This window comes from Protopterus annectens, chromosome 12.part0 (assembly GCF_019279795.1).
Source record: "Protopterus annectens isolate FY-2018-M chromosome 12.part0, PAN1.0, whole genome shotgun sequence".
Classification (NCBI taxonomy): Eukaryota; Metazoa; Chordata; order Ceratodontiformes; family Protopteridae; genus Protopterus; species Protopterus annectens.
In genome coordinates, this window is record NC_056746.1 from 763,925,629 (window position 1) to 763,946,458 (window position 20,830).

Below are 20,830 nucleotides of genomic sequence, written 5' to 3' on the forward strand. Positions count from 1 at the left end.
AACCAGAATTTAAACAATCTATAAACTTTCACCTGGTTGGGGTCACCTTCTAAGATAAAAAGCAGGTCATCAACATATCTTTTAAAAAACAAAACATGATATCTATTCATAATAGGCTCCAAAATGTCTCCCTTCTTCACCCACTTCCTTACAACTATCAGCTTCTCTCTCCTGGTTTTCTTGCTAGGTACACCAGAAGCCTGCTTTTCTCTCATTTTGTATTGCAGTTCCTGTTTGTATTATACTAACTTACATTTAATTTCTCTATAAACTAGCAAAAATTTCTGTAACTATTAAGTCATTGCCATATAACTTGTATCTATTCTTAACCAATGTTTTCATAGTATGTCTTATTTGGTATAATTGTTTAAACTGTGTATTGTTCTTAAAATGTTTTGAAACACTTTGGAGCTTTTCTCCCTGGGCCTTCGCGTCAAATGAGCTCTTACCCAGTTGGACTTTCCTGGTAATCAAATGTCAGTAAATAAATAAATATCTAGGCTTGTACAGCTACATTTCTGCAGTTACATGTGTTTCTCGGTTAGCTCACCAAGAAGGTTATTGAACATTTAAATTGGAGCCTAATGTCTTACCACTCAGTAGCCACCCTTTGGGCACATGAGAGAGACTGCTGTACTAGGATCTTTTCCATTTGTGTTTGCAGACAGTATGTTGGAATTGTGTGTGAATGTAATGTATGGTGCATAGAGTACTATATTAATCTTTTATGAACAGTTGCTTGAGGGTGGTAGTAGCAGAAATGCCGCATGCTGCAGGTAGACTTAATGCTTTACTAAAGTAAAAACTTTTTTTAGATTGATACGAGCTGCTTTACTCTTCTTTACATTGTTTGCCAGTGAAGTGTTCCCTAATTACTGTGTTTTCAATGGAGTGTCTTCTATAGGGTAGGTGCATCGGTGCACGTTTGCCAAATTACACTGTACAGCCCTTTCTTGGCATTTAGCTTAAGGCCATGGTGTAGGCATCACTTGTTTGTATGTGTTAAGCCATACTAAATTTTGAAGTCAGATGAGGAGCTTGACCGCTCCAAGCTTACAGACTTGGTCAGCCAGAGGCCCTTTATGTCGGCTTTGACATCAGAGATGTAAATATCAAAGTCAAGTGGCCCAAGGACCAATACCTGAGGAATGTACCAGTAACATTTTCCAATGAGACCATGCCCCAAGCACTGAGTTGGTCTGTAGGTAAACGAGTAGGTAACACCGAGACCTGTATTTAGCTTGATTAGCTTTTCTATTAATACCAGAACATGGGATGGTATTATAGGCTTTGGGCAGGTCCAGGTAAGCAGAGTGAACCAATTTGCCCTTAACCAGTGCATCAGTGATTTGCTTAAAGTCCATGAGGTTTAGGAAGTAAGATCTGCCTTTAATGAAGCAAAACTGCTTTGGGTTAAGGGACTGTAGGCTGCTGAAGTCCTTATTAATAAACTCCATAATGATGTGCTCCATTGCTTTGCAGGTAAGGATGGTGTGGCTTATAGGTCTGTAATTTCTAGGGTCAATAGTTGGTCTCCCCTTGTAGAGTTGGATGATTACAGAATGAATTTAGTGGAGAGCCTAAGATATGATTAGGTTCTGTAGCATGTCTAGAAGGCTATGCTTAGTACTGACAAGAAAGCAGCCTGACCCATTATCTGGATCCATGGAACTGGTGTTTCTGCCTTGAGGAGAGCCCCAGGACTTGCTCTGTAGTAATCCGAGGGAGTGGGGAAAGGTTAGGGAAAATAAGGGAGTAACAGGTTATCTAAATTTGTCTGTTGATACGTTGGCTATGTGTTCTATGGGTGAATATGTATTGCTGTGTATTAGGTCAGTGCATTGCTGGTTATTATTTCAGACGTGTATGAAAAAGTAATATGTGGATGTCCTTAACGTAGGCGTCACTTTTTTTTTTTTTGCTGTGTTGGATGGCCAGTGTACTACTTTGGTGTGTTTAGGAGGCTCAAGGACTTTGCCCTAATGAGCCTTCCACAAATCTGAATGCGTGTGAAAATCTGTGGCTTTGGCAAATTATGTATCTATTACAGGCCTCATAGAATAGTTGGATCCTCTAGGGGTGAAGTACCAGACACTGCATAAATTGCCCTTTTTATCTGGTTTGCTGGGGCATTGGAGTGAATTACCACCAAACCTTTGGAGTGATGCTAACCACTGCTTTTTCATAAAGATGGCAGGCTAGAGCTTCGTTACTTGTTTGATTCACTTTAAAAACGTGTGTGTTTACAGACAAGTGGCATAGTGTTGGATGGTCCCTTTTAAATGTGCTAATTCAGAAGGGTCATGTAACATAGGGGTGGGTAGTGCCTTTAAGAATACTGATACAGGAATGGGCAAGGAGTTTGGGAGTTAATGAGGAACAGCTGCACACTGGGATTTTTAAAGCCCAGTGTCCATTTGTATTGCCAATTTTGTGTTTGGTTCTGAAGAAGCTCCTGGGAAGGCTTTATATATATATATATATATATATATATATATATATATATATATATATATATATATATATATATATATATATATATAAAGCAATCTAGAGAGCATCCCTACGACAGAATGGAGGTAAGACCCTTTTAAGAGGCAAGGTCATTTGGATTTATCCCTATGTGGAAGGATAAGATATTTTGTTTTTTCTGTGCAGTTTGATCTGTAAAGAAGGATGCTGTATTGTTCTAAGGTCTGTTAAGTATTGTTAATTTATTTTGGCAGTTACTATGCTGGAATCCTGTCTGTAAGAGAATACGGTGTCTGATTGTACAGAAGTACTGCTTTTCACTTAAACTGTGAAATATCTGCAGAACTGAAATGTGAGAAGGGAATTTATTTTTATTGCAGGCTGAACTGTTTAGCATGAACTGCGTTTTTCTCTATTTTTCTTCTTTTCTGAGCTTTATTATAAACAAATATGAGTTTCAAATTAGAAAGCAGACTCCAAGGACTGTAAACAGCATTCTTTTTTTATACTGTGAATTTCCCAAACAACTTGCATCTCCCCACTAGACTCTGCCCGTGCTGTGTTAAGGCTCTTGTTAATTGCTTTGTTTTGTAGCTGGTTCTGTAGTGAGGCCATTATGCATACTGATTATAGATGCTCAGTTCTGGAAGAGAATATGAGAAAGTGGAGCATTAGTAAAGTCTGCTCCACTTGGTTTAACTTCACATACATAATGCAGCAACTGATCAACATCTGGTTAATCTCCAGCAGCAAATGTTTGCCTTGTAGACCCAGCCATCCACCACTTTGGGAATAGAGTCCATTACAAGCCTTTAGAAGCTTGGACCAGAGGATTAAGTGGAGGCTTACTTAGTTGCTTTTGATAGCTGTATAGCTAGGGCAAACTGACTTCAGAAGAATGGGCCAAAATCTGGTTATCCCATCTAACCAGAAGGTATGGCCATAGGTAAATTTGTGGGCACCCACACCCTAGTTACTTTAGAAAATGAGCAGCCCATCATCCAGTTATTTTACATTAAGAAGGTTCGTGGTCTGCACTCTTGTGGGAGGAGAGGCTGGACTCTGCCCTTCTGAGCTGGGAATTTCTGGTTAAAGGCTTATAGTGCCTGCATATTTGAACTGTTTCTTACTGAAATTGGTACACCTTGTTTGCTGTAGCATAGACTAGATCCAGGCCTGCTGAATCTAGCTTTATTTGTATGCTTGTTGTGTGTTTGCTTGTTATTTCCCTGAAATGCTAATTCCACCTAAAACGCGGCTTTTCAGTGCTTCTGTGGATCCCTAGTGATATCTGCATTGCTTACTGTACTTATTTCCTTGTTTCACTTGAAAGAAAGTTACTGTTTGTTGTTTTTGCATTTAAGTTACCTCTAACACATTGCATTTAAGTTACCTGGCACTTGCTCACTAAAGCAATTACATAAGTCAGCACCAAAATATTAAAAGCACTACACCCTCACAAACTCCCCTTGAGTACCTCGTTCCCCATTGGCCCTTTTTTTTCAATTATAAAGTAATTCCCAATACTATTCTAGCATGTCCAAAGGTCAGTTGTCAATCTCCTCTCCGGTCCAGCTGGTGAATCTGGGAATCTTGAGGCAATGTTACAACTGCCTCATGTACACAGACAACCCTCTCCTCCTTCCAACAAATTCCAACACATGTGAGAGATGCAACCATATAGCCATACTGGAGGCTAAGCTCTCTCAACTCAGTACTGGTGAAACCAGTCAGGAGGAGAAGGAAACCACACTCACTACAATTCCAGTCTCACATAGACCTACCATGACAGCAAACCAAACACATAAACACACAAAAACATACCTGGAGGCTCTAAATAAAAATCTGCCTAAGCAGCAGAGACCTCCAAAGCAGACACCCAAGCAACCGCTACCCCAAAACAAAACACGTGCAACACATAGCTCACAAAGCCAGTGTGCCGAACAGTCACAGCCCTTAAGGCTAAACAACACACCTGATACACTTGTAATAGGTGACTCTATCGTCAGGCACACTGACGTCCCGCTCACCAGGCTGAACAAGGAGAAGGTCACGGTGAGCTGCCTGTCAGGCGCTAGGATCTGCCACATAACACAAGCACTCAGGTCACTCCAAGGCAAGTACAAATATGACTCAGTCATTGTCCATGCTGGTGTGAATGACCTGAGACGTACCTCCCTGGACTACATGAAAAGAGACATAGAGGAGCTCTCTGAGCATGTAGCCCAGGCCGGTATGACCCTGACCTTGAGTAGCATCTTACCATCACCAAGAATGATGCCACAATATGAAGACAAGATGATCAATTTCAACAACTGGCTTAAGTATTGGTGTCATTCAAAGGGGATCCAATGCCTGTCAGCCTGGGATGACATGCCGACAAGCCACGATGCTTCGCTAGGGACGGCTTGCACCTGTCACCCCTGGGCTTTTGGATATTGGCAAAGGCTCTTGTTACCCCCATAGTGCTTTGTTTAGGCAAGGCTCAAAAGACAAACCCACCTCCATAGGTTATCACAAGGGATAAGAAACTAAGAGTAATGCTACTCAACGCCAGAAGTCTAAACCTCAAGATGCACGCACTCGAAACTCTCCTTAGCATGGAGAACATCGATATCTGTGCAGTAACAGAAACCTGGTTCAAGGCTCCCGAGAGCACCCCAGCACTACCAGGTTATACCTCATACCATGCTTTTTGGCCCCAAAACTTGGACCGAACCACAAAAGGAGGGGGAGTATCAATATTCGTCAAAGATACCCACACCGCCAGGTTGGTGGCACAGCATGAAGCATCAGAGACTATCCATGTGCAACTAACAGTGGGTAAAACTACCTTCCAGTATATAGCCTGCTACAGTCCACCCTCCCAAACCCAGGAACCCCACTCGGCCTTCCTGAGAACATTGGAAAATATGAAGGTCTCTCCAAACACCATTATATTGGGTGACTTCAACTACCCAAACATAGACTGGGAGCATTACTCTAGCTCCAACACCCTAGCCCAAAGGTTCCTAGAATTTATAAACTCAAATGCTATGGAACAACTTGTTACCACTCCCACAAGAGGGGAAAACATACTGGACCTGATCATCACCAACATGGGGACTCTATGTTCCAGACCAGAAGTGTATCCCTCACTGGTAAGATCAGACCATAAACTAATCTCACTGGATATTCACATCCCGACTCCACCCCCTGTCCTGAAAACCACAGTGAAAAACTTCTCTAAAGCAAATTTCACACTCCTCAAAACCGAGGTGGAATCCTTCAAAGCCCCCGGGCCTGTGGAAAATACGGCTCAGACCGCAGAATCCTTTATAAACGCATTCTATGAACACCTTTAGGAATGCATGGATCATGAAATCCCAAATAAAACCAAGACCCAATCCTCCAAAGGCAGACATCCTGTCTGGTGGACCCCAGCCATAAACAAACTATACAATAGAAGGAGGAAGCTACTACATGATAGAGCAAAATCCCAAAAAGGGAAGGCATCTCTGATCAGTATTAGCAAAAAACTACGGGCACTCATAAAATCGTTTAAGGCCAGCTTCAAGAGAAAAATTGCACAGGACACTAAGGATAATCACAAGGCTTTTTTTAGTTATGTTAGGAACCTGGGTGGGAATTCCCAGATATGCTCAGAATTAGTCCAAAATGACAAAAAATACACCGAACCCACAGACATTGCCAACATCCTAGCTGACAGGTTTAGCGCAAACTTCTCCCCCCCTCCCCACCAAAAGGGCAAATATCTATCCCAGCAGAGTGCTGCCCCCCTGACACCTCAGATACTCAGGTAAGAGCTGCCCTCTCCAAAGCAAAAAACACAGCATCAATGGGACCAGACGGTGTCCCGGGCTGCATCCTACATGAACTCCAAGAAGAGCTAAACCCAAACATAAAACTACTGTTCAATATCAGCCTTACTACAGGATATGTACCCAAAGAGTGGCGTACAGCAACAGTGGTCCCTCTCCACAAAGGTGGTGCCTCAATGGATCCTGGAAACTATCACCCCATAAGCCTGACTAGCTTGGTCTGCAAAGCTATGGAAAGGATCATCATGGACCTCATAAATAAAGATATTGGGGACCTACAGACACTGGATCCTATCCAGTTCGGCTTTGTTAAGGGCAGATCCTGCCTCTTAAACCTGGTTGATTTCTTTGAAACAGTCACCAAGGCCATTGACGAGGGGATGGTGGTCCACACAGCCTACCTGGACCTCGCAAAAGCCTTCGATACAATACCCCACTCGGGCATTATAGATAAGCTCACCAGCTTAAATATAAACCCCTATGTCACTAGATGGGTTGCAAACTGGCTCAAGGACAGAACCCACATGGTTAGAATTGCTGGAGCCATGTCAGACTCCAAACCAGTTACAAGTGGCGTCCCACAAGGCTCAGTCCTGGGACCTCTCTTGTTCGGTATATATTTCTCGGAGGTACAGGTCAACACGGAAGGACTGTGGCTGACCAAGTTCGCAGATGACTGCAAACTGGGTGCCATAATCGACTCTCCAGCCGACACAAGCATCCTACAAAAGGGCCTCATAGAAACAGACAACTGGTGCCAGAGCCATGGCCTCAAGCTAAACGCCAAAATGTGTATAGTCATCCCCTTTAGCAAAAACAAACTGCCCACAAATTACTACATAGGTGGTAATCCATTAAGTGCGGAAGAAGTAATTAGGGACCTGGGGACCCGAGTTGATAGCAATCTCTCATTTGACAACCACGTGGTCAAAGTGGTTAGAAAAACATTTTATATAGCCCACCTAATCATGAAGGGATTCACATCTAGATCAGGGGAGGTCATCGTGCCTCTTTACTCATCCCTCATCAGGCCCATAATTGAGTACAATGCCCCTTTTGGGATGTACCTTACCAGACACCTGCAGCAACTGGAAAGACCTCAAAAGTACCTCACCAAGAGGATCAAAGGGCTCAAACAGATGCCATATGCTGCCCGGTTAAAGAAACTCCAGCTCTACTCAGTGGCATACCACCTGCTCAGAGGCGATCTGTGCCTGACGTATAAAGCCATGTCCAACCCGGAATTAATGGACATGCTGCACCTCAGAAAATCCAAATCCCATTGCGCTATGCGCTCGAGAGACTTGAACCTCAGCACTGAAATAAATAGGACATGCTGGAGGGACAGATTCATAACCCAGAGGCTCCCTTCACTCTGGAATAAAATCCCAGTCCAGGTTAGGCAGAGTCCCTCATTGACTCTCTTCAAGAGTAATCTTGATGAGTGGATGGGAGATCATAGGTTTACACCGGGTATCACTTCTGTGTCACTGTTAGACAGAGGCACAGTATACTAACCTCGAAAAAGGGCATAGCAAAATTAATTTAAAATGGGTGGCGAAAGCCAAACACACTCTGGCTAGAAACACACGCAGATAGCCTAGTATGAACCTATGAACCTATGAACCTATGTCTGGTGTCAAAGCCATGGCCACAAGCTCAATGCCAAAAAATGCATAGTCATCCCCTTTGGGAAAAAACCCTGTGACCATGAACTACCACATAGGCAGTAGTCCACTTAACATGGAAAGTGTGATAAGAGACCTAGGGACACAGGTGGAGAGTAGTCTTTCCTTTGATAACCACATCGCCACAGTAGTCAGGAAATCCTGGTATGTGGCACACCTCATCACAAAAGGTTTCTCATCCAGAAAAAAGGAAGTCATTGTTCTTCTCTACTCATCCTTCATTAGATCTATTATAGAGTACAACACCCCTTTTGGTATGTATCTCACAAGACATCTACAACAACTGGAAAGGCCGCAGAAATACCTCACAAAGAGGATCACCGGCCTCAAACAGATGTCCTATGCAGACCATCTCAAACAAATCCAGCTCTACTCCATTGCATATCGCCTACTCAGAAGCAATCTCTGCCTAACATACAAAGCCATGTCAAACCTAGAGCTGTTGGACATACTACACTTACAGAAATCCCAATCCCTCCGAGCCACATGCTCCAGGGACCTAAACCTTGTTACCGCAATAAACAAAACATGCTGGAGGGATAGGTTCCTGTCCCAGAGACTTCCCATACTTTGGAACAGACTGCCCTTTCATGTCAAGCAGAGTACCTCATTAGCCCTCTTTAAGAAAAATCTTGACGATTCGATGGGAAATAGGAAATTCACCCAAGAGATCACTTCTGTAGCTCTGCGTGACAAGGGCACAGGAAAATAATTTTTGGGTGACAAAAGCCAGGTAATCTTTATGGCTAAGCTTGTTCAGGCCCTAACTACGTATGAACCTATGAACCTATGACAGCTGGATGTTCTTCATTCCACATTGCTGCAGTCCTAACAATTGGGTAGTCCGCTGTCCAGTCGGCCCGAATACCAAAGTATATGGCTGACGTCGGTCAGGGCGCATTAGACTGACGTCAGTACGTCAGGGTACTAATGTGCATGACCGACGTCATATCCTCAGTCTTTTTTGCCGCATGGTCCGATGCAGAAGCAATTTTGCGAGTGCAGGTTGGCGTTCTGAAAGTTTCTGAAGTCAGAGTTTCAGACCGAATCAAAGTTGGCTAAGTACCCCGTTGGGGAATATTTTGGTTTTTTCTTGCCTCAGTATTTAACCGGATGTCAGAAAAAGTGAATAACTGTATTTCTTGTGGGAAACAGATACCTCATAGGGATTACCATACTTTGTGTATACCTTGTTTAGGGCCTGAGCACGACGTTGTTGGATGCCGCTCTTGTGCTAGATTTAACAAACGCACTATTAAGAGAAGGTTAGACTGTGCCAGGTTAGTTTTTGGGAAGCGTTGTAATTATAAAATGCCGTCGGATGCTCCGGCCGCTTCGCCAAAAAGCGCAAGGACAAAGCAGCAAAGCCTAGAGTTGAAGAACCGACAGTCCCGGACGCCGGTTCTCTAGAAGGCGAGTGGAGCCGGAGGTTCTGCCAGGAGTTTCTTTGGAGTCTCAGGGAGAGACTTTACTGTTACAAGATGTGTCCTCTCAGGAAGTAGGCCAGGCTGAGGGGCTTCTCAGGTGGCTGTTCTTCCCTCTCTTCCTAAGGTGGTTAGGGCCTCCCTTCTGTTTCCAAGGCTTCTTTGAGAGGCAGGCCAAGTTTAGCTTCAGTGGGGTTTCTCCTAGTGCTTCAGGGTCTTTGCCTAAGAAACATATGCTTAAAATGGCAGAGGATTTAATTACTATGATTAGGGGTTCTATGCCCCCTCCTGATAAGAGGCCTAGGGTGGAACCTGAGTTTGAGAGTTTTGAGCAATGTTCGGAGGCTTCTGAGTCTTCGGCTGAAGACTTGCAGGAGTATCCGCCTTATTCTGATTCTGATGTGGATGATTCTACTCCTTCAGCTTCTCCTCCTGAGGATTTTTCATTTTCAGAGACTCTGCATTCCATGAGGGAGCATTTTAAATGGGAAGGTCAAGATTTCTCTGATTCCAGGAAGAGGCTTAGGGAATTCTTGTTTTACCCCAGCATAGGCCTTTAGCTATACCTCCTGTTCTGAATGTGGTGGAAGATGTTTTGCAGAGGCTTCCCTGAATCCTGATTCTTTGCCTCCTGCCCCAGTTAAACCGGATAGGTACTATAGGGTGCCTGAAGCTCATAAGTATCTTTTAAGAGTCCTAGGGCAGACCCGGAAACTGTCTCTCAGGGGCCTAAAGGTGTGAAGGCCTCTGTTGTTAAAAATCCTGTTCCTCCTGATAAAGAGGCAAGGGCTTTGGATAGATGGGGAAAGAAAGTGTATACTTCTTCCACTTTAGCCATGAGGGCGTTGAATTGTCAGTTTCACATGTTAAAATATCAGAATTACCTCCTTTCACAGTTGAAATCTAAGGTGGATGCTCTGGCAGCAGGTATTGAGTGTAAAGAGTTGCAGGATTTAGTTCATGTGTCTGAACAGGTGGGTAAACATTCCCTGCAATGTGGTTTTGATGCTGTGCAGGCTTCCTCGAGGGTGGCTGCCACTGGTTCTGTTCTTCGTAGGCACACCTGGTTGAGGGATCAGAATTTAGCTGAGCATGTTAAAACAAGGATTTTGGATGCTCCTTTACAGTCTGATGTGTTGTTTGGTGCGCCTGTGGAAGCAGTTTTGAAGAAAATGGAGGACAAGGCTAAGTCTATGCAAACTGTTAAGGATTTTTTGCAGGTTCAGCCTCCGAAGTTTAGTAGAAATTGGCCTACTAAGGGATGGACTTATCCTGCTTATGATTCCCAGTCTAGGGGTAGGTCTAGACGTGGTAGGGGCAGAGCACAAGGTTCTTTTAGGCCTAGAACAGGGAGTTCACCTGCTCAGTCTTCTGGTGAAGGCAGGGGTCAGTCCTTTCGTAAACAGACCCAATGACCTACCTTTTCAGCTGCCAGTACATTCTCGCCTGGCAGCACCTTTGGGAGGAAGGCTGGCTCTTTTCAAAGACAATTGGGATTTAATTACCCAAGACAGATGGGTTTTGGATATCATTCACCACGGTTACAGGTTTTATTTCCATACCTTGCCTCCTTTCAAAGGCATGCCAGACATTCCTCCTCTACAAAGAAAAGAGGCTCACAAGCAAATTTCTCTGTTGCTTCAAATAGGGGCCATTCAGCCAGTTCCTGTGCCAGAAAGGGGCCTAGGATTTTATTCTCGCCTGTTCTTAGTACCGAAGAAGGGGAACACGTGGAGACCAATTTTGGATTTATCTATCCTCAACACTTATCTGGACATTCCCAAGTTCAAAATGTTGACGTTACAACAGCTTTTACCTCTGCTGGGCAAAGATCACTGGATGGTAACTTTAGATCTCAAGGAAGCTTACCTTCATGTGCCTATAAGACTAAGTTGCAGGAAGTATCTGCGTTTTCGAGCTGGAAATTCTCATTATCAATTCTCTGCATTGCCCTTTGGCTTATCTACTGCGCCCAGAGTATTCACAAAGGTTCTGGCTCCAGTGATAGCTTACTTCAGGCTAAAAGGAATTCAAATCTATCCTTACTTGGACGACTGCCTGATTCTGGCTCAAGAAAAGGAAGACCTTCTACAGCATTTGGAATATGTCATAGCAGTGCTAAGATGCTTAGGGTATTCTGTGAACTAAATAAAGTCCAGTCTAGTACCCTCTCAAGACATGTGCTTTCTGGGTGTGAGACTGAATACAGCAGCCCAGATGGCCTTTTAACCCCGGACAAACAAAAGAATCTTTCCAGTTACTTCCATCAACTATCTCTTCAGTCCGGGCTGACTGCAAGGACAGTCCTTCAAGCCTTAGGGTTCATGGCATCTTGTATTCTGGTGCTTCCCAATGCCAAACTGCATATGAGGAAGCTGCAATGGTATCTCAAAAATGTATGGACACAGCACTGCCAGGATTTGGACACTGTCATTCAAATAATACCTTGCATTCAAAAGGAATTCTTGTGGTGGGCTCAGGAATGTCACCTAAACAAGGGACTCTCTGTGACCCGGCCAGAGGCGAGTCAGATTCTAACGACAGATGCCTCAGACATTGCTTGGGGAGCTCATCTAAATGGAAAGTGGATACAAGACAAGTGGCCTGCCAGACTACAGCATCTACATATCAACATGAAAGAGATGTTAGCAGTCCAGTTTGCATCAATGGTTTTCATGGAGTTACTTCTTCCAGGGCAGGTGTTGATTCTAACAGACAACACAACTGTCATGTGGTACATCAACAAACAAGGGGGAACACATTCTTACCCATTGTGCAGGCAAGCAATGATTCTATGGGAGACTGCGCTCAGCTTGCAACTAACTCTTCAGGCAAGGTTTCTGCCGGGAGCACAGAACTCCTTAGCAGATGTGTTAAGCAGACAAATCATGGATCCCCACGAGTGGAAACTGGATCTTCATGTATTTCAAAAATTGACAGTGTCATGGGGAACTCCAGACATAGATCTGTTCGCTTCTCCACTAAACCACCAGCTGCCAAAGTTTTGCACGAAGAGGCTTCATCACACAGCTTGGAAAGTGGATGCTCTTTCTTTCAGTTGGAAAAATCTTCATGTGTATGCTTTTCCGCCTCTGCCTCTTCTCTCAAAGGTGCTTCTAAAGGTCAGACAAGACAAGCCAAGGATGATTTTAATAGCTCCAGATTGGCCTCGGCAGCACTGGTACCCATTACTGAGGAGTCTGGTAAGGAAGCCTCCATGGCCTTTACCCTTGATTCCACACCTGTTGTCTCAGAGGGACGGTCACCTGCTCAATGTCAAGCTTCACTCTCTTCATCTAACAGCCTGGCATATTCTGTTTTGAAAGACAGCAGGTCTCAACTTCCTCAACAAGTTTTAAATGTGATTATGGAAGCCAGAAGACCTAGTACAAGGAAAGTGTACGCAGAAAAATGGAAGAGATTTTTATTTTGGACTGCAGCAAAGAATTTGGAGATTTCTGAGCCTAATTTGAGTGTGGCTCTTCAATATCTTACTGAGTTATTGGACAAAGGTTTGTCTTTCTCTTCCATTAAGATTCATGCTGCAGCAATTTCAGCTCACTATGATTGTGACCCACCATTGTTTTCACATCCTTTGTTCAAGCAATTTCTTAGAGGGGCAAAGAATATAAGACACGTAGAGCTCCTACTCCTGCTTGGGATCTCAATTTTGTGTTGGAGAAACTTACTCTACAACCTTTTGAGCCTGCGGCTACTGCTGAACTGAAATACTTGTCATGGAAGACTGCTTTTTTGTTGGCCATTACTTCTGCAAGAAGGGTTTCTGAGTTGCAGGCCCTTATGGCGGTTGAGCCTTTTTTGATTTTTCATAAGGATAGGGTATCATTACGTACTAATCCTTCCTTTATGCCTAAGGTGGTTTCTAGTGTGGCTTTAAACCAAACTATTCATTTGCCTACTTTTTATGCAGATCCTCAAAATAAAGGGGAAAAGATTTTGCACACTTTAGATGTACACAGGCAATTGCGTTATTATTTAAGCAGGACTAAGGATTTTAGGCAGTCTCAGCAGTTGTTTGTTTCTTTTGCTTTGAGTTCGCAGGGCAAGCCTGTGTCAAAACAAACTATTTCTAGGTGGATTGGGTTTTGCATTGCATTTTGTTATTCCCATCATGGCAAAGAGATTCCAGCTGGGATTAGGCCTCATTCCACTAGGGCTACTGCCACTTCAACAGCATTTCTAAGGGGGGTGGCAACTAAGGATATTTTGGAGGCAGCTACTTGGAGTTCAGTGCATACTTTCTCTAAGCATTATCACCTTCCTCTCTACTCTAAGTCTAGGGCTGGTTTTGCCACAGCTATTTTGCAAGGCATATTGTCAGCTCCTGCTTCTTTATGATTTGCCAGCCTCCCTTACCTCTGCTTTGGGATTCTACCCAATTGTTAGGACTGCAGCAATGTGGAATGAAGAACATAGTACAGTTTTGTACCTACCATAAATGTAGATGTTCGAGGATCCACATTGCTGCAGTCCAATTTACCCTCCCTCCTTCCCCTCTGTGTTTAGGGGTGGTTGTGTAGGTGAGGTTATATGCTGGTAATGTTGTATATATTTTACATATTTTTGGTGCAGGTATATTTGGCCTTGTCTTTTTAGGGTCTTCTGACATCTGGGGCAAGAAAAGACTGAGGATATGACGTCGGTCATGCGCATTAGTACCCTGACGTACTGACGTCAGTCTAATGCGCCCTGACCGACGTCAGCCATATACTTTGGTATTCGGGCCGACTGGACAGCGGACTACCCAATTGTTAGGACTGCAGCAATGTGGATCCTCGAACATCTACATTTATGGTAGGTACAAAACTGTACTTTCTGACAATGCCTTGTATACCACGCATAGATCGCCTCTCAGTAACCTGTAGGAGACAGAGTATAGAGACAGGGCCTTAATGAAATCCATAAAGGACAATGTGTTTATACCCTGGATTCTCCTGGGAAGCAACCTTTGTGTACGTTCTAGCTGTTGCATATGTCTGGTCAGGTACATGCCAAAGGGGGCATTATACTCAATGATGGGTCTGATAAGGGCTGAATAAAGTGGCACTATGACTTTCTTGGACCTGCGTGCCATGCTCTTGCTTATAAATTGGGTGACATAGAATGATTTATCATACTACCTTGGTCACATGTTGGTCAAAGACCAGATTATTGTCTGCATATGTTCCCAGATCCCAGACTACAGGTTCAACTCTTAGGGGTGTCTTATTGATGGAGTACATAGCCTGGGTGTCAGTTTTCCCAAAAGGCACTATAATGCATTTCTTAGCATTGAGGTTTAATGATAGATTGCATGTACCTATCCCCCAGTGTGTTCTACTTAGTGGCTGGTGGAGATTTCAAGCCTTAGTACTAGTGTTAATGGAGCTGTCTTATGTCTTACGGCTAACCAAAATAAAGAGAATGTGATCCTTCATGGAACAGAATAGAAAATATTGATCTAAACATAAGACTCTATAAGAATCTCATTATAAAGATTGGGTTTCAAACTTGTCTTGGTAGGTGATTATCTTTAGAGCAGTGATCTTTTTGTTTATGATGCACTGGTCCATTTCTAGCTGTGTGAAATGTCTGGAAAAATGCATACCAAAGGTGGCATTATACTCTATAAGTGCCCCAATTAGACCAGAGTACAGTGAAACAATAACTTATTTACACTTGGATAAAATCCTCTTAGATATCAGCTGTGTTAAATGAAATGATTTCCTAATATAATGCTACATAGCAATGAAAAGGGAGTTATATGCCATTAAAATATATTTCCAAATTGTTCACTTAGGTGCTTCTACTGAAAAGGGTGTCATATCAGTATGAAAATGGCAGTATAGTCTACCATATTTTTTAACACAGTGCACCATGCAGTTGCTAAAACTCCTACTTAGGTTTGAAAACAAATGGAGTCAAAATCTATTAAGGACATTAAAGGTTATGTTTGGTGTATTTTCTGAATGGTGTCTATCATAATATGGCATACATTTTATTCATCATTTTCCAACATGTTGTCTTTTGCTGTCTCTAAAGTTACACTTTTTCCTACTTTTCATATTAGAAGTGTGTGTGTTATATGACTGGTTATGGCAGAAGTAGATGGGGCAACCACTTGACATCATACAGTTTTTTAAATATATATTATTTTTGGTCCTTGATTCATGCCAACTATCAGCTCTTTGCTCTGTACATACTCATCTGTATCATGCTAGGTGACAGCTGTTCCTAGACCACTCATTTCCACGATGACAGAGCAGATCACTGAGGCCATCATCCAGGCATCCATCAGGGCTTTTTGCGATGCAGTCATACCCCCATCACTAAGCAATAGATAAGTGACCCATGCCTCTGGGCCACCACTGGATCCATTATGCCTTTGTCATGCAAGTGCACATTCATATGCACCTACAATGAAGGCTTACACTTTTGGACCTTGGTGGCTGAACACCCATCCCTGGGCCATCTTTGCTGTAGTATCCGTCAGTCTGTTCACCCGAAAAATAGGCATTCCCACCTTCCCAACTTCAACTCTGACAAACACCCATAATACTGATCAAACTCTGTTCACCTGTGCTACAGTCAAATCTTTATCCATCTATGGCAGTACATTTTGACATTAGCAAAACCTTTGATGTTGCACTGCAAAGAATACTAGTATGCTTCATGATATGTGCAGAGAAATTATTAAGTGGGTGGAAAGATGGCTAAATTTGCAGGGCACAGAGTGCAACAGTATGTTGAAATGTGCTGTCAAAAGAAAGAAAAGCAAGCAGTGAAATGTTATAAATGTTGGCCCTGAGACCTTTTCTCCTCACTGCACTTCTCTCTTATAAATGATGCAAACAGCAGTAGGGGATAGAGGGAACAGTCGAGACTTGACAAAACTATTAGCATGCAGCAATACATAGCAGCTGAGGCTTAGTATTGAGAAATGCAAGATACTGCACCTGGGAAGCAATACTGCTTGGAAGTATATGAGTTAGGGGAGTGCAATGTAGGGCCACAGAACAAGGGGATAAAAAAGAAGCTAGCAAAATGGCCACAGTCAAAACCATAAGGATTTTAATTGCATCTCTGGAGGTATAGGCCCATAAACAAGAAAGTAATTATCCTGCTCTATGGATCACTAGTAAAGACTCAGGTTGAATACTTCAGTTCTGAAGACTGTATAGGAAGATGGGATATAAATATGCTGTGGAAGATACAGAGGAAGGTAGGAAAATGGGAAATAACTATGTTGTGGAAGGTACATAGGAAGGTCATTAGAGTAGTAAAACAAATGGAAGAAAAATTTTATGAGATGGTAAAAAAGCTGTACTCCTCTTCCTAGATGGCAGAAGAGAAAAGATGTGAGATATAATCTGCATCCACAAAGTCATGACATTGACAAAGTAGCTGAAAGACAAAGAATAAAGTGTAGGAGAAGTCACAAGTTCCAGACTGAAGTGTCAAGCTATGGTCTAAATTTGAGAAAGTATTATTTTACTAAAAGTTTTTTGACAAAAGAAGTGGCTTCCCAACAGCTAGGTGATACATTACACAGCAAACATACTAATTTAAAAAGAGACTTTATAACCTCACAAAATGTATAATAGCAGCAGTTAAGAATGAGCCAGCAAAAATAAGTACTCTTTTAAAAGTTTGAAGGCATACATGTAAACCTGAGAATATAATAAAAAAGATTACTGGCTTGCAGCAAAGAAACAACTTAGATATTGCAGTATAGGCCAGGGATGGAAAAGATCCAATGACAGTTGGTTCAGTCTTCTTCAGGGGAAACAGTGAGAGACTCCATAACTGGCTGCACAGCACCTGTACTGACTGAAAAATGGTGACCAACTGCCTGAATGAACATAGGAGCAGGGCCCTCTGGGGTCATTGCAGAGCACATATAAAAAGAAGGAGTCCGGATGGAGAGATGATAATTCAGCAAAGCAAAGGAGAGTAGTATTGCTGAAACTGAATTCATCCTCAAGTCTTGGTGAGTACCTTCACAAGCTGGACCTTGTTTTTCACAAAATCTCACCAAGATGACACTAATATATAGATTGTATTTATAAAGCATATATCATGAACAGAAGTAAGTCAAAATTAAAAAAAAAGATAGCTGAGTGCACAAGACCCAGGATAAAAAAGTGCCCAATCCTGGTAGGCACACTGGTGCCAGGATGGGTTCCAATTATGTCATTTAATGTTTAGGTTGTCGAACACCTGGACGTCGACACCTACATGTCGAATGCTCAAAACCGCGACTGGCCAATTATGCGTAATTTTCCCCAGGGAAAAAATTTGCTTTGCCATCATCAGGGATTTGCCTTTTTCCCCCGATGTAGAGCAATTTTGGAGTTGGCATATCTAGTTAGAGGGTGTGGCGGGGGGGTGAAGCCCCCCACTTGGTTAGGGTTTTAAAGTATGTTTTTTTTTCTTGGCCAAGTGAATTTTTGGCTGGTCCCTGTTTTGAGCGTTCGACATTTAGGTGTCGACATTTAGGCATTCGACAACCTAAATGTTCAACGTTCTAATATAGACCCACCAGGACTGGAAGAAATGACTGTGTGGAATCCTCAAAATATGGAAACATTCCTACAATGGGGCCAGGCCAGGGCCAGGGGGAGGATGGCCCCCATGTTGTAGAAGGAAGCAGCAGTCCACAAAAATCACAAAAAAATGATAGGCCAAAGAAGAGCCATAAAGACGACAGAGTGGACTATTGAAGATAAGAAAGAAATTATGTATTGTTACTATTATGCAAAAAAACCCAGAATTTCCAGACACGATATACAAAATGATATACAAAATGATTAAGAAAGAAATTAGGGGAAAGAAAAATATTCCCACAAGAAAAAATATCAGAAGCTTCTAATAAAAATATGTGGTCATTAATACAACAGATTTGTGAAAAAAAGTATATAGACCAAGAAACTTTGATCTGTTTAGAAAAAAGAGGCATCTGAGGAAGTGGGAAAATATAAACAACAAAACACAGATATTTTTGAAAACTACAAAAAAGAAATATGTACATGGGAAAGAAAGAGAGATTTGATATGGTGCAATATTTATGCAAAGGTGAAAGCTAAATTAATCAACATAAAGAAGGCAGCCCCAAAGATATTCAAAGAAAAATAGAGGCACAGGCACCCAGATATGGACAATTTCACAATAAAAGAAATAATATCACAAAGGGGGAATGTAGGAAAGAAGATTAGTAAAGTAGAATTTAAAAAAGGAGAAAATGAAGTTATGGAGTGCCTGCGAAGTGAAGGATTTGGTGTAGAAGGTCTAACACAGGTTACATCACAGCATGAAGGAACGAGTCCCCAAAGTAAAGACAAACAGGAAGATCAGGAGACGTCTCAAGAAAAAATATGGACATGGGAAAGAAAAAGAGATTTAATATGGTGTAATATCAATCCAAAGAAGAAAGCAAAACTAACCAATACAAAAAGAGTATCACCAAAAATACTTGGAATACAGTCAAAGGAATCCGGACAAGGAAAATGTTACAATACAAAAAAAATAAGAAGATAAACAGGAAAAGTAGTAAAGGAGATTAGTAAAGCAGAAGTTAAAGAAATAGAAACTGAGGTTATGAAGTACATCTGAAGTGAAGGATTCATAGAGTCATAAGTTCATAGGTGTTTACTAGGCTAATGAACACAAGGGCCTTTTTAAGCCTAGCCATACATCTCAAATCCCTGACAAGTTTTGAACCCTAGATAAGGGTAAGCATGGGGCTGGGAGATGAACCATTAGAGACATAGGTGCCAAACCTGGGATAAATTTCCTGTTTCCCATCCAATTGTCCAAGTTGAACTTGAATTGGGTTAGGGAGGAACTCTGCTTCACATGGATGAGGAGCCTGTTCCATAGACATGATAGTCTCTGGGATACATACCTATCTCTCCAGCAAGTCCTATTTATATCACATGCAAGGTTTAAGTCTTTAGAATGGGTAATTATGGTGCTGTTTGTTCTGTAGATATGCAGGAAGTTCATCAGAGTGGGGTCTGGCAATGTTTCATATGCCAGGCATAGATCTTCACTCAAAAGCCTGTAGGAGACAGAATACAGGAATAGGGCCTTGAGGCGGACTGCGTAGGGCATTTTACTTACACCCTGTATCCTCACTAAAAGAATACAGGGCATTTTACTTACACCCTGTATTCTTTTAGTGAGGAACCTCTGTGGACATTCCAATTGTTGGATATACCAAAGGGGGTATTGTACTCACTGATAGGTCTGATGAATGCCAAATACAATGGAACAATGACTTCCTTGGACTTAGATGCCATACCTTTGTTTATAAGTTGCACAACATAGAATGATTTCCTCATTACTGTAGACACATGATGGTCAAAGGCTAGGTTACCATCTATGTCTGTCCCTAAGTCCCTGACTACTGAGTCAACTGTAAGAGTTGTGTTGTCAATATGATAGTTAACAGGGATGAATGACTTCCCAAACAATACTATTATGCACTTCTTGGCATTTTGTTTTAGTCCGTGGCTCTAACACCAGTTGTTTGTCTGTGTCAGCCCCTCCTGGAGAACATTTGTGTCAGTGTGAGAGTCAGTGACAGCTCCTAATTTGCAATCATCTGCAAATCTAGTCAGACAGAGACCATTGACATTGACCTTGACTTCTGAGAAGTAAATGCCAAAAAGGAGCGGTCCAAGGACTGATCCCTGAGGGACTCCACTTGTGAATGGCCTATTTGTAGAGGTGGGCTCCCCAATTCTAACATCCTGGGTCCTGTCTGTGAGCCAGTAGGCAATCCACCAGGTGGCATATGGGTTTGCACCTAACCTCTTGAGTTTGTCAACAATGCCTGAGAGGGGGGTATTGTGTCAAATGCTTTGGCCAGGTCAAGGTAGGCAGTTTGAGTAATTTTGTCCTCATCCATTGCTTTGGTGACCTTCTCAAAGAAGTCCACCAGGTTGAATAGGCATGATCTGCCCTTGACAAAACCAAACTGGGTTGGGTCCAGTGTCTGGAGCTGTACTATATCTCTCGTGATCATCTCCATGATAATTGTTTCCATGGCTTTACCTAAAAGAGTCTACATTAAATATTCAAAGGTACAAAATCAGAGTACCTTTTAACTGACACCTAGTATCAAACATCCTTTTGAGCGAATGGCCATATCATTAATTTCTTTCCAAAGGAAAGAAATTGGTTGGCCATTATTTTAAATCTGCCCCTTTCCCCACTGTAGTGCAATCTTGGAGTTAGTATATTTAGTTGGGGGGGTGGGGGCACAGCCCCCCACATTGAGGGGTGGGGGGGTGAAGCCCCCCACTTAATAGTGTTTGTTATATTGTGTCGTGGGTTGTGGGACTGCTGATTTTTTTTCCTTGGAAAGAAATCGATGATGTAGATGTTCAGCCAAGAGGACGTTCGACGATTATGTGTTGAT